The 13,912-nt window shown below is 40.6% G+C and overlaps 2 pseudogenes; both read left to right on the top strand.

Annotated features, from left to right (window-relative positions):
• The first annotated feature begins 5,947 nt into the window (after positions 1-5,947).
• Positions 5,948-6,370, top strand: LOC149258100 (actin-related protein 4 pseudogene; annotated as a pseudogene).
• A 5,075-nt stretch (positions 6,371-11,445) lies between these two features.
• Positions 11,446-11,868, top strand: LOC149258099 (actin-related protein 4 pseudogene; annotated as a pseudogene).
• Positions 11,869-13,912: the final 2,044 nt, after the last annotated feature.

Raw genomic sequence — 13,912 nt, 5'->3', positions numbered from 1 at the left:
GGAAATCGAGGCAGGATTTTTTTAATTAATTTATTGCAGGTGGAACCATGACTGAGTGAAAATTCTCAGGAGGGTGAAATTTTTGCAATGTCCAATTTGGACAAGTTTTATGTCGATCTTACACCTCTCAGCGACACAAACTTGATGGCGTAGTTAGAATTTTGATTTGAATAGCAGATTTGCAGAGGACTCGGAGGAGGGAATCTTTGAGGAATCTATGGGGAATCTAAAAGATTCCTTGAGCCCCAAATTTTCATTTTCTAAGAATTCAGAAATTTGACAGTTGATTTTGTACTATTCGACGCCACAAATCTGATGGTGTATTCATATTTTCCATTTGTTTATTTCATTTTTCGGCCACTTTTCTAAGTGGAGTGCAGGTGTCGGCATTGATGTGCAGGCAACCATTCCATGAGATTTGATGCTGCGAGATTGATGCTACAACCAACTTCAATAGTTTGACATCCTCTTCTTTAGATGGCCTTAGGATGTAAGGTATATGCAGTTTTTTCATGTACTTCTTTTGCTATACATTGTGCTGCACGGATCCTTGTTGGATGTTTGATGTGGGATCTTGTTTTCTTACTTGTTCATGATTTCTGCTTGATGTGATGTGGAATCATTTGTGGGATGTAATTGTTTTCATGATTCGTCATGTTTTGTCTGAAATCCCTTTTCGTTATGTTGATGGGATACTCATGTGTTTCCATGCATGTTTGCATTGAGATCCCTTTTATGCCATGTTGGCGGGATGTTCATTATCATCATGCATGAGTTTGTGTCATACTAATAGGAGTCCTTTTGACTGAGAGTTCCTGTAGCGGAACATCTCTTGGAGCCACTCTTGCGTGAGGGCATTTTCCTTGTATGGTAGCGCCATCACCTCTTATGTACATCATCACTATTACAACACTTAATGCAGCGGCCTACACCATCTTGACATCGGGGCCCGGAGACGTAGTCCCTCCTGGATGAACTCTGTTATCAACGACTTATATTTTCATGTGTTGATGATTGTCATGTTCCTCTTCTTTACAACATGCAGATGTATTCATTTATGTTATTTTAAAAATTAAATTTAACACATCATGAAAGTAAAAGGTCTTGGAAGGGTCCTTTGTCACACCCGAACCTGGATCAATCACAGAGGACTCAGTTCGTATGAGATTGTTTCAACGCACCCTCATTGGCCTTGCAACGAAATGGTATGTAAGCAAGGAAACTCATTCCCATAGAATGTTTGAATCCTTAGCTAGATCATTCCTCACCTTCTTCCAACTCCTAGTCCGTCATGACACAAGGCTGGAACTATTGACTCACTTTAGACTAACCATTTCTACCCACATTTCAGACCATGTCCATGAATGGAGGAAACATCGTAGTTTATGTAAATTTGATGTCACATAAGCCCTTCATCTTGATTTCTTTTTGAAATATCTTTTTCTCGCAATCACAAAAGATGTAGCCACAACTGTGCCATAAAGCGAGGAAGAGGCCATTAGTAAAGCTCAAAAATTTGAGCTTATCTACACATAGTTAGGGTACCTTTACCCTATACTCGATGCTCCCTTCTTACAATATTTTGGACAAGATAAACCTGGAACATCAAATGACACAGATGGTTTGATTGATAACATTACCCAAACTCAACCTGGAAGTACCTTCCAATACCCCATAAACGTGTACGGTTCATAACCTCACTTCTACTAATTTGGTGGGTGACTCGTAGCACCAATCCCATCCAACATTAGGTACTGTTCCAATCAACCTATGCCTTCTCTGAACCCTCCCATGCAGGGTCACTAGTACCCTTCATGTTCCTTAGAGATGGTTTCAACCTCCCAATCTTGTTACACCAATTCTAGTTAAGGAAATCCTTACTATCCTTTCCCAACACCTCAGAAAACTAACCCCCCATCTCAACCAAATGCTATGGTTAATTTTGTGCAACTTTTCTTCCCTCAGCAACAACAATTATTTGAACATCTCAACACTGCAAACTATCTAAATGCTAACAAAAGGAAATGGAAAAAAAAATAGAAAGGAGAACAAGGACAGGGGGATAACCAACAACGACAACCTCTGCGGGCATCGACTGGGGGCAATCCCCCTAATCTAATACCAAACCAAAATCTGGGTACAAATAACCCACAAAAACAAAACAAGAACGTCAGTCTTAGGACTAACCATGCTTATGCTATTTGTGGAGAGTATGTGCGTTTCACCCATCATTGTCCTCAAGTCCCCAAGTTGAAGTGCATGAGAAAGGCCAGGGGGCAGGGAGGCGAACCAACACTTTTGCAGTAATGCAGAATCCTTTCCCCCACTAAGGAGCGATAGCCACGTAACACGAAGTCGCCCCTCCACCATACGAAAATAAAACTCGGGGTAGTTCTAATCATGCGATAAATTGTGACATTTACATGGCAAGGACAAATGTTCTATTAAAAACACAAAACTGTGATTATGGAACCCCTCTAGAACCAAACCCTTCGACATCAACCAATACTACAATTACACAACCTTTGAATTTACCATGATCCCTTATTGAATCCATATCAAAGGTGGTCAAAGGGACACTATGTCGTATTGCTAATAATTCAAAGTTAGCTTGTTGATGATCTAGTGCAATCTCCCTCAACCATGTCAACATTGGAGGTACTGCGAACCTATATAACTCAAGGAAAAGCACTACTTTCTGCGATAGGTGCAATCAGCCCATTCAATTCAAGATTGATAACTTTTGATCTGGACAACTTAGAATGATGACTACCATCGGTGGTCACCTTTCAGATTCCGGTCACCATCCAGAATATTACCATTCATCAGTGCATTGTTGGCGAGGGGGAATCCACTAGTATCATGTCAAAATTAGTGTGGTAGAAATTGGGATCCCCTGAACTCACCGCTTCCCCTATCACTTTAAGGGCATATGACGGGCGCCCCTTGACACTCGTAAGATTTTTTCAAAATGTTCCAATGGAGCTTGCCGACAAAACTGTTCTCATCGATATCAAAGTCCTTGATGCTTAACTAGATTACAATATCTTGTTGGGACACAACTATATGTATGATATGAAAGCAATAACGCCATCATTATCTCACACCATGATGTTCCCACACAATGGGAAGATCATCAACATATTCAAATTAACACACTACGAGACACAGGCGTTTCTGTCCCCTAATGGTGTATTACCCTTCGTTGGGTCCCATGATGAATTGGTCCCATCCTTAACCGAAGCTGGTCCAAGGATATTTAAAGCATCATCACTCCTTGGCACATATCCAAGAGACCCACCAATAGTTACACCAGTTTCCGCAGCTTCAATATGCATGATGAGCACATCAAATGCTACCTAGTCTTAGGACTCTCAATTAAATCCATATACACCTAACATTGTTACTAGTGAACCACCCTTCTTGCCTTACGCGATCACCCAAACACCTTTCTTATAACCTCCAACTAGATTCATTTCACAACAAGTCATGGAAACACTCATATTGCCTAATATGGCTCTCGCGATACCTGTGTGGTATTTGGCCCCACAAGCCATGTTCGCAAGCTCAGGTATTAATTCGACTGATGTGATTCCCCTGAGCACACCTCAAGAAATCACACCCCATGGAGTCATACCTACATCGACACCATCAGGTACCACCAAGGGGGATAAGCAGAAAGGTAAGAACACTGACACACCAACTAACTTTTCTCCTAGTGTTCCTCCACCATGTGCATTGCGTAATGTATTTGGATACCCTACCAACCAATGCCCAACATCAGAAGAATTGAAAGTTATCCTTCTTGCCCCAAAGACAACAATGGCCCCACCTCCACCTTCGGAAGGCAAGGCGACCCCATCGCGTAATAAGGCGTTATGTACTAACCACCCATGCGTTATTTGCACACAACATGGTCATTACACACACCATTGCCCCGATCTCTCTCGCTATCGAGACACATTGATGGCCCTCCATCAGACTAGTACTATGACACCATCACTTCCCGCTACTTCGGCTGCGAATGACATGTCTCATGCCATTCATCATGTCTTTGAAGAAGAAGCTCCATGTGCAGTTCACCCTTGTGCTCACTTCCATTCCAACTGCATGACGTCTCACCACCTCCATCACCATTTGAAAACCACTTTCATTATGATGAGGATATATCAGAGGCTATGACAAAACCTGAATACCCTTGGGATGCCATGCATCACCACTCTTTCTTCCTACCAAAAAAAGTGTTCTCACCTATTGATGCACTAAGCCACAAAATTTGTGTAGTAGAGACCAAACATTTTCTACCACCAGGACAAGTAGATTGGCTCAAGAACCCCATCCTAGTGCTCGACGCATTTGAGGAAGGGAACATGTCAGATATTTCACCTGCTGCCAAGGTTGAAATCTCCACCAAACCAGATATAGTTCAAGAGATCTCGCTGGGGGCAGCTTGTTCTCCTGCAGAGGTTGCCTCTTACAAAGAACTATTCCAAGAACATAGTGACATTTTTCACATGGTCATATTCTGAAATGCTAGGTATTTTCCCTACAATTGTGGAGCATCACATCGACATATGGCCTAATGCCTACCCAATTAGGCAAAAGTAGCGACAACTCCACCCTTCCAAGGTGGATTAAACAAGAAATCGACAAGCTCCATAAAGTCAGTTTCATCTACCCCATCGCCTACACATCGTGGGTTTCTAACCTTATGCCTGCCATGAAAAAACATGGCATCATTCAGGTTTGTATTGACTTAAGGGATTTGAACAAGGCATGTCCCAAAGACAATTATCCTACACCCTTCATTGATTAAGTTATCGATGCTTGCGCCATGAACGAAGCTTTGTCCTTCAGGGACGACTTCTCAAGATATAATTAGATCCAAATTTGTTACACTGATCAATATAACACTACATTCACCACTCCACTGGGTGCTTTCGTCATTTGTGACATTCTTCTAGAGGCCTGCACGAGAGTTCAAGAGCTCCTTTCACAAAATCAGAAGAGCATTGAGATCAAGATGCCTTAATCTACCTTATGGTATCATCTGTTCAATTCATCAAAATTTTTCATTTTGGGGTTTGTTTCACATTCCAGAGTACCCCTCAGGTGCGCCTTTCTATGTTTTTGGACACATCTTTTTCAATACGTTCCAATTTTCATATTATCATATAAATATGTTTTCACTCGAGGTATTGACTTTTGAAGTTGTAGGTTATCAACAACTTCACAATGAACTCATTCCCCCGGTGGCAATCGATAGTTAAAGTATCATTTTTCACTCAACATGGTAGGTTTCCTTAGAAGCTATGCATATCTTGACATCATTTCTCTGAAATAAACCATAAGGTCCACCATCTCAACCATGTTTACCATCACCTTCCACTTGCACATGGTAAATTTACATGTTGGTTGATAGAGCTTCACCTACATGAATTACCCCAGTTTATAGTTCCCTTGATACTATTGGTATCTGTTATCACTAAAAATTCTGTTTCCAAAAAATTGCTCAGATTAGCTTAAGGACAAAGTGTTTTTGCAGCGCATGAATCCTTTTAGCAGTTTCGCAGCGCTACCTGTTTAGGTGATTTCGTAGCGTGCTACGAAATTGGGGATTTGTTCGAGTTTTCAGTGAAGGTCCAAAATCCTAGCATGCCTATTGTACAGAGTTTTGCAGATGAGAGCAGCGACAGTGATTTCAAGGAAGCGGTGGTCTCTGCAATGTCTAAACTTGTGCACTCAAATCTTTTGAAGGCATTAAACTCGTTTGTAGATAAAGAAAGAAGTAGTGCTGTCTAGTGACAGAATTGATGCATAAGGATCTTCATAGCTTCATCAACGAATGGATGCAAAGTTAAACATTGCGGGATGGGATGGTTAGAAATTATATACTGCTGAAACAACTGCTGAGGTGTATCTCATCTATAGGCGCTCGGCACTATGTATGGAGGTGATTCCAGCTCTGAAGGATGGTATTGTTGCTGGTTGGGATGTTGTGGATAGCAGATGGGACCATGCTTTTCGGGAGCGCTTGCTAATTGACCCAAAGGAGCATCCTATATTGCTAGCTGAACCATCCTCCAATTCACAACAACAAAGGGAGAGAGCAGCAGAGCTTATGTTTGAAAGTCACAAGGTGCCAGCCCTATTTTTAGCAAAGAATGCGGTATTAACTTCCTTTGCTTCAGGACGTCCCACTTCTTTAGTTGTTGACTGTGGTGGTGGATCGACAACTGTTGCTGCAGTCCATGATGGTTATGTTATTCAAAAGGCTGTGGTGTCTTCTCCCATTGGCGCTGTCTGCCGTGTACCAGACACAGTCTTTGATGAATCTTCTTATTCTAACATTCCAACAACAATCTTATGAACTCCCAGATGGACAGATATTAGGATTTGGAGCTGATAGATTCAAATTTCTTGATCTTATATTCAACCCGTCCCTACTTCAGACACTGCCTCATATGGAAAAGCTTGATAATTTAGGGCATTCACTTTGCGGGCTTCCCCAGATGGTTATCGAGAGTATAAATCAGTGTAATATGGATAATTTAGTGCTTCATTCAGATATGTGTCAATACGCGGGTTTATATGGGAGCACCGCTTTCATATCATGGCTGAGGTCTATACAAATGGGCCGGTGGAGATTTCTTTCCGCTGTGGGTGAAACCGATTATTGGCAGGTGGCAAATTCATGGAATAGCATTTATGTCTTGGGCGCAAGTGTTTGATGAAGTGTCAGAGAGAGATGTAGTTCATTATCTTCGTGGCCTAGCTCCACAAGAGTTCTTTTTCCACGCAAACGGGTGGCAGAGAAGGTTTTGTCAATGGCATGCTGAATGGTTTATCTTATGATCATGTTTTTCCTGATGCAAACAACCCAAACAGCCAGGCAATGACTATGTCCCAAAGTATTCGAGATAAATCGGTGAATGGATGGTTGGAAGTTTTTTATGCTCCATGGCCGCGCTCAAGAAACTGGATTGACCTCTTCGATGCCATTTTTGTCAAGGTTCATTTCATTGGAAATGTTCGGTATCTTCCCATTTCTCGGATAAATTCAATACATGTTTACCTGTTACAAGTGCCACGGTGTTAAGTTGCTAAAGAGTAGGCCCGAAGTCAGAGTGCAATCGGAGAAAAAGATTTTGTCAACTTGCAAATGGCACAGAGGAAATTGGGAAGGTTTAGAAATCCCCAGAAGAAGTAGACAGTTTGCATGGTGAGCTTCTGTTGAAATTGCAAGGAGTGGATCACAACTAGCTGTACAGATAAGGAACCTTGATGCTTGCATTAGATGGGACGACCTTTTAAATTCAGAGAATTTCTGTCAACTTAAAATGGTAGGAGACAAAGAGTCTGTGGTCTTCAAGAAGACTGTTATTTGTGCCAAGAATTCAGAAAATGGTCTGATAAAGTATTTGATAGACTTTGGGAAACAGAAAGCCATCCCAACTTGCATTGTTAAACAGGGAACAAAGGTTGAGGAGGCCTTAGATGGTACATATAAGTATTGGCTTAGCGAGTATCATGTGCCTCTGTGCTTGTTGAAGGATTTTGAAGAGGAAGTGCAATTACGTGCCCACCCAAACAAAGGTTCAAAGAGATTCCGTAAGGTTCATTATAGACTCTCAAAAACTTCCAAGTTGGATGTTTTTACCATCCTCCTGGCAAAATTAAAAGGAGAAGCATTTGTACCTGGTATTGCCAAGTTATTTAAATGTCTTGTTAAAGAATGTGGAGAAACAGTACTCCAATCCTTGCAGAGCCCTTTAGAAGAGTTACTGGAAGGGATGGGAAAACTATATCATTGTTGCGAAAAAATTATGGATTGCCTTGCTGAACCATTACCTAGTACAGTTCCAACTCGCATGGTGGCTAAAAGGTATGAGAATCTGTTGGGACTACGCTTAGTGTTTTGAGCTCAAACATTCGTTTTTCCTCATCTCTCGGGGGTCAAATATTTGATCCAATTAGAAGACTTGATTGGAGTGCACTTCTTGTTGAAAAAGCTTCCTCTTTTACAAAAAGATTCATAGTGCTCTGTGACAGCAAGATTGGATTAGCAATAGTAATTCAATATTTGTTTACCTGGACTTGGATTGCGAAGATATGTGAGCAGAGCCATTCTGAGAGGAACATAAATTTAGATGCTACAGATGGTACCTAAGTTTGGATTTATATTTATATCAGGGCACAATACTTGTAATGCAGAGGTCTTGTTTAAAACCTAATGGTCACAAATCATCGGTCCTTTCAAGAACAGATTTAAAAGAATCAGTATAGGACCAGCATACTCAAGACAGACAGATCCAGTGAGATGATGAATATTATGATGAAGAACGAGCATCAGGCTTTCCTTCTGAAAGTTAAATGCTCCTGAAATTGGTACCATTGCTTCTCCTGACATCTCTGTTGCAATGGACACAACTGAGGATGTCCACATGGAAGATAAAAGCATGGTTGATACTGTTCATACTAGCAATGGGAAAACCAATCTAGCAGACATAAAAGAGGCAGCTTACACAGAAAGATTAGCAAAGATAAAAAGAATTCTATATGGAGAAACACCCATACAATTGACTTTACAGTTTTCGTATAGTCACAACAGGACAGATCTTCTGATACTGAGGACAACAACAAATCTTTATTTGAATTGTGTTTATAGGTCTTGTCATGAAGTCTGGAACATTATACGGAAAAGGGCCCTGATATATTTTTCTTTAATGCTAAAAATCTGACATGGCAAAGCTGGAGCAGCTCATCAAAGACCGACAAACAGGGGCCTATGTTTCAGGGTAACAGAAAGATATGTCATTAAAGACAAACATGGAGCATTAAAGGTTTATCACAGCCACCGCCAGAAAGAGAGCAGATGTCAAAGAATGAAGTTCATTGTAATCAAAGCCATCAAAGCTACCGCTGTAGTGATCCACTTGGCAGAGAATGAATCTTAATTGTAATAAATGCTATGTCCAGCATGATGTAGAATTAGGATCTTATTTGCTTTAGGATTCCAGCTGTCAATTAGTGGTCAGCTGTAATTATTAGTTAGTTAAAAGTTAGTAGGTGTCATCATAGGTAATTATTGAGCTCCCCTCACGCTGGAGGAGGGAGCTCGAATCAGGTAGAGTAAGCATTCTATATAGAGCTGAAGGATGAATGTAAAAGAGGTTGGATATTTTGAAGACTGTTTTGGCTTGTGTGTAAACAGAGTTTTAGTAATACAGAGGACTGTTTTTCTTCTTAGGATTCACAATGGATCTTTTTGTTCAAATGTGTGATGGTATAGTTTCTTTGATGTCCTTTTACAGTTTGGTAAATGCATAATCACTCAGAACTCATGGATCATGCTCTGACTTCCTGTATGCCTTTGCAAACTGTGGTTTCATGTAAGTTTTGTTTGAACATTTAGATGTAAAGTGCCCTGACTTCTATGAAAGATAGTGTTGTTGTTTACTGAGATATTAGTGACTCCATAAGCCCAATGGGAAGCAATTCTGTCCAGCCAGTACATTTTTCATGTGTCTTGTAAGAGTTAGCCATCTTGTTCAATATCAATAACCTATGAGAGAGCCCTCTCAGACTAAGGAGGCTAAGCCTTAGTTAAAAGCTTGGTTTGAAACAGTTACACAGAGTCTACCTGATCAGCAGCCCTTCAGTGTGTGATTTTGTGATAACATTTTGGTGCGTCTGCCGGGAGTCTGAAGATTACTCATTCCCGAAATTATGAAGCTGAACTTCTGAAGGTAGCAGGAGCTCAGAAGGTTTTTGAGGCTGTAAATCTACCTTGGCGACTCCATTGTTGAAGAATTCGAAATTCATAGGTTCATGGTGACTCCACTGGAGTTATGAAGGACCCAGAAGCTACCATTCTTAGTTCAAGGTATGCATGCATAGATTTTTCAGGAATTCATGGTTTCCCAAATCATTTTCCCAAGGATGAATATTTTCTAAGGAATGGTCCCAAATTTAATGGAGAAGATTTGAGTTTAACTCTGAAGCATATCTCAGATTTCTGCCATTTTGCTGAGATTCTTAGAGTTAAACATGAGGATGTTTGCATTATGTTATTTTATGATTCACTTCAAGGGAAATGCAAACAGTGGATTGAAAGTTTTCCTATCAAATCCGTTAAGTCATTTCAAGACTTATGGCTTATGTTTTTGGAGGAATGGATAGATAGGTCAGAGGTGGTGGCAAACTCTCCTTCAGTTGAGGGTTTCAAACAATGGAATAATGATCATAGTAAAGAAGAAACAAATGAATCTTTTTCTTTGTCCTTGTCCTCATATCTAAAATCTTTTGACTGGAAGGCAGAGGATAGGATGAGATTTTTGGATGAATTTGCTGAGGACCTTGAAAAAGAAATTGAAGGTTTAGAAGGTCAAATTCAGGCATATAGTTTTCATAATCATGATCATTATTTTCAGAAATTTTCTATGGTAGAATGCAAGGAGAGAATGTTGGTTCCTTTCTCTTTCACGTTTGAGGAACTGAACATTGTCGTTGAAGATCAGTTGGCACAACCTGAAAGTTGCAAGAATCATCATCAAGCTGATCATGTATTCTGGGATCCTGTAGCTGACTACATGGAAGAGTTTTACACTCCAGTATTTCAGTTTTCCTATAAAGATCAGAGACAATTCCAGTGGCAGCGGTCATCACACTATCAGATTGGCTTTGAACTCCGATGCAGTCAAAGAAAACAAATATAAGATAAAACAGAGGATTGGCTACATTGGAAATTTCATATTGATTGAACAGAAAGAAGTTGAAATTGTTAGGGTAGGTAGGTAGAGGTAAATGCAAAATAAGCTCAAGGTCAACTGAGCATTTTTCAGTAGAAGTAGCTTTCTTTTTCCTACAGTCATGCTGGTCAAGCAAATTTTTGTTTGTCAAATAAATTTTATAAGGCACTGGAACTGCAGGTTCTTAGTGCACCACAAGGGCACACTATCCCAAGTGGAGCCACTGTTATCACTAAAAATTCTGTTTCCAAAAAATTGCTCAGATTAGCTTAAGGACAAAGTGTTTTCGCAGCGCATGAATCCTTTTAGCAGTTTCGCAGCGCTACCTGTTTAGGTGATTTCGTAGCGTGCTACGAAATTGGGGATTTGTTCGAGTTTTCAGTGAAGGTCCAAAATCCTAGCATGCCTATTATACAGAGTTTTGCAGATGAGAGCAGCGACAGTGATTTCAAGGAAGCGGTGGTCTCTGCAATGTCTAAACTTGTGCACTCAAATCTTTTGAAGGCATTAAACTCGTTTGTAGATAAAGACAGAAGTAGTGCTGTCTAGTGACAGAATTGATGCATAAGGATCTTCATAGCTTCATCAACGAATGGATGCAAAGTTAAACATTGCGGGATGGGATGGTTAGAAATTATATACTGCTGAAACAACTGCTGAGGTGTATCTCATCTATAGGCGCTCGGCACTATGTATGGAGGTGATTCCAGCTCTGAAGGATGGTATTGTTGCTGGTTGGGATGTTGTGGATAGCAGATGGGACCATGCTTTTCGGGAGCGCTTGCTAATTGACCCAAAGGAGCATCCTATATTGCTAGCTGAACCATCCTCCAATTCACAACAACAAAGGGAGAGAGCAGCAGAGCTTATGTTTGAAAGTCACAAGGTGCCAGCCCTATTTTTAGCAAAGAATGCGGTATTAACTTCCTTTGCTTCAGGACGTCCCACTTCTTTAGTTGTTGACTGTGGTGGTGGATCGACAACTGTTGCTGCAGTCCATGATGGTTATGTTATTCAAAAGGCTGTGGTGTCTTCTCCCATTGGCGCTGTCTGCCGTGTACCAGACATAGTCTTTGATGAATCTTCTTATTCTAACATTCCAACAACAATCTTATGAACTCCCAGATGGACAGATATTAGGATTTGGAGCTGATAGATTCAAATTTCTTGATCTTATATTCAACCCGTCCCTACTTCAGACACTGCCTCATATGGAAAAGCTTGATAATTTAGGGCATTCACTTCGCGGGCTTCCCCAGATGGTTATCGAGAGTATAAATAAGTGTAATATGGATAATTTAGTGCTTCGTTCAGATATGTGTCAATACGCGGGTTTATATGGGAGCACCGCTTTCATATCATGGCTGAGGTCTATACAAATGGGCCGGTGGAGATTTCTTTCCGCTGTGGGTGAAACCGATTATTGGCAGGTGGCAAATTCATGGAATAGCGTTTATGTCTTGGGCGCAAGTGTTTGATGAAGTGCCAGAGAGAGATGTAGTTCATTATCTTCGTGGCCTAGCTCCACAAGAGTTCTTTTTCCACGCAAACGGGTGGTAGAGAAGGTTTTGTCAATGGCATGCTGAATGGTTTATCTTATGATCATGTTTTTCCTGATGCAAACAACCCAAACAGCCAGGCAATGACTATGTCCCAAAGTATTTGAGATAAATCGGTGAATGGATGGTTGGAAGTTTTTTATGCTCCATGGCCGCGCTCAAGAAACTGGATTGACCTCTTCGATGCCATTTTTGTCAAGGTTCATTTCATTGGAAATGTTCGGTATCTTCCCATTTCTCGGATAAATTCAGTACATGTTTACCTGTTACAAGTGCCACGGTGTTAAGTTGCTAAAGAGTAGGCCCGAAGTCAGAGTGCAATCAGAGAAAAAGATTTTGTCAACTTGCAAACGGCGCAAAGGAAATTGGGAAGGTTTAGAAATCCCCAGAAGAAGTGGACAGTTTGCATGGCGAGCTTCTGTTGAAATGGCAAGGAGTGGATCACAACTAGCTGTACAGATAAGGAACCTTGATGCTTGCATTAGATGGGACGACCTTTTAAATTCAGAGAATTTCTGTCAACTTAAAATGGTAGGAGACAAAGAGTCTGCGGTCTTCAAGAAGACTGTTATTTGTGCCAAGAATTCAGAAAATGGTCTGATAAAGTATTTGATAGACTTTGGGAAACAGAAAGCCATCCCAACTTGCATTGTTAAACAGGGAACAAAGGTTGAGGAGGCCTTAGATGGTACATATAAGTATTGGCTTAGCGAGTATCATGTGCCTCTGTGCTTGTTGAAGGATTTTGAAGAGGAAGTGCAATTACGTGCCCACCCAAACAAAGGTTCAAAGAGATTCCGTAAGGTTCATTATAGACTCTCAAAAACTTCCAAGTTGGATGTTTTTACCATCCTCCTGGAAAAATTAAAAGGAGAAGCATTTGTACTTGGTATTGCCAAGTTATTTAAATGTCTTGTTAAAGAATGTGGAGAAACAGTACTCCAATCCTTGCAGAGCCCTTTAGAAGAGTTACTGGAAGGGATGGGAAAACTATATCATTGTTGCGAAAAAATTATGGATTGCCTTGCTGAACCATTACCTAGTACATTTCCAACTCGCATGGTGGCTAAAAGGTATGGGAATCTGTTGGGACTACGCTTAGTGTTTTGAGCTCAAACATTCGTTTTTCCTCATCTCTCGGGGGTCAAATATCTGATCCAATCAGAAGACTTGATTGGAGTGCACTTCTTGTTGAAAAAGCTTCCTCTTTTACAAAAAGATTCATAGTGCTCTGTGACAGCAAGATTGGATTAGCAATAGTAATTCAATATTTGTTGACCTGGACTTGGATTGCGAAGATATGTGAGCAGAGCCATTCTGAGAGGAACATAAATTTAGATGCTACAGATGGTACCTAAGTTTGGATTTATATTTATATCAGGGCACAATACTTGTAATGCAGAGGTCTTGTTTAAAACCTAATGGTCACAAATCATCGGTCCTTTCAAGAACAGATTTAAAAGAATCAGTATAGGACCAGCATACTCAAGACAGACAGATCCAGTGAGATGATGAATATTATGATGAAGAACGAGTATCAGGCTTTCCTTCTGAAAGTTAAATGCTCCTGAAATTGGTACCATTGCTTCTCCTGACATCTCT

The sequence above is a fragment of the Pinus tabuliformis genome, chromosome 6 (assembly GCF_031772625.1).
Source record: "Pinus tabuliformis cultivar Carrire ecotype Pingquan chromosome 6, CPIR1, whole genome shotgun sequence".
Taxonomy (NCBI): Eukaryota; Viridiplantae; Streptophyta; class Pinopsida; order Pinales; family Pinaceae; genus Pinus; species Pinus tabuliformis.
Note: the sequence above shows the minus strand (reverse complement) of the source record. Positions and strands in the feature narration are given on the sequence as shown.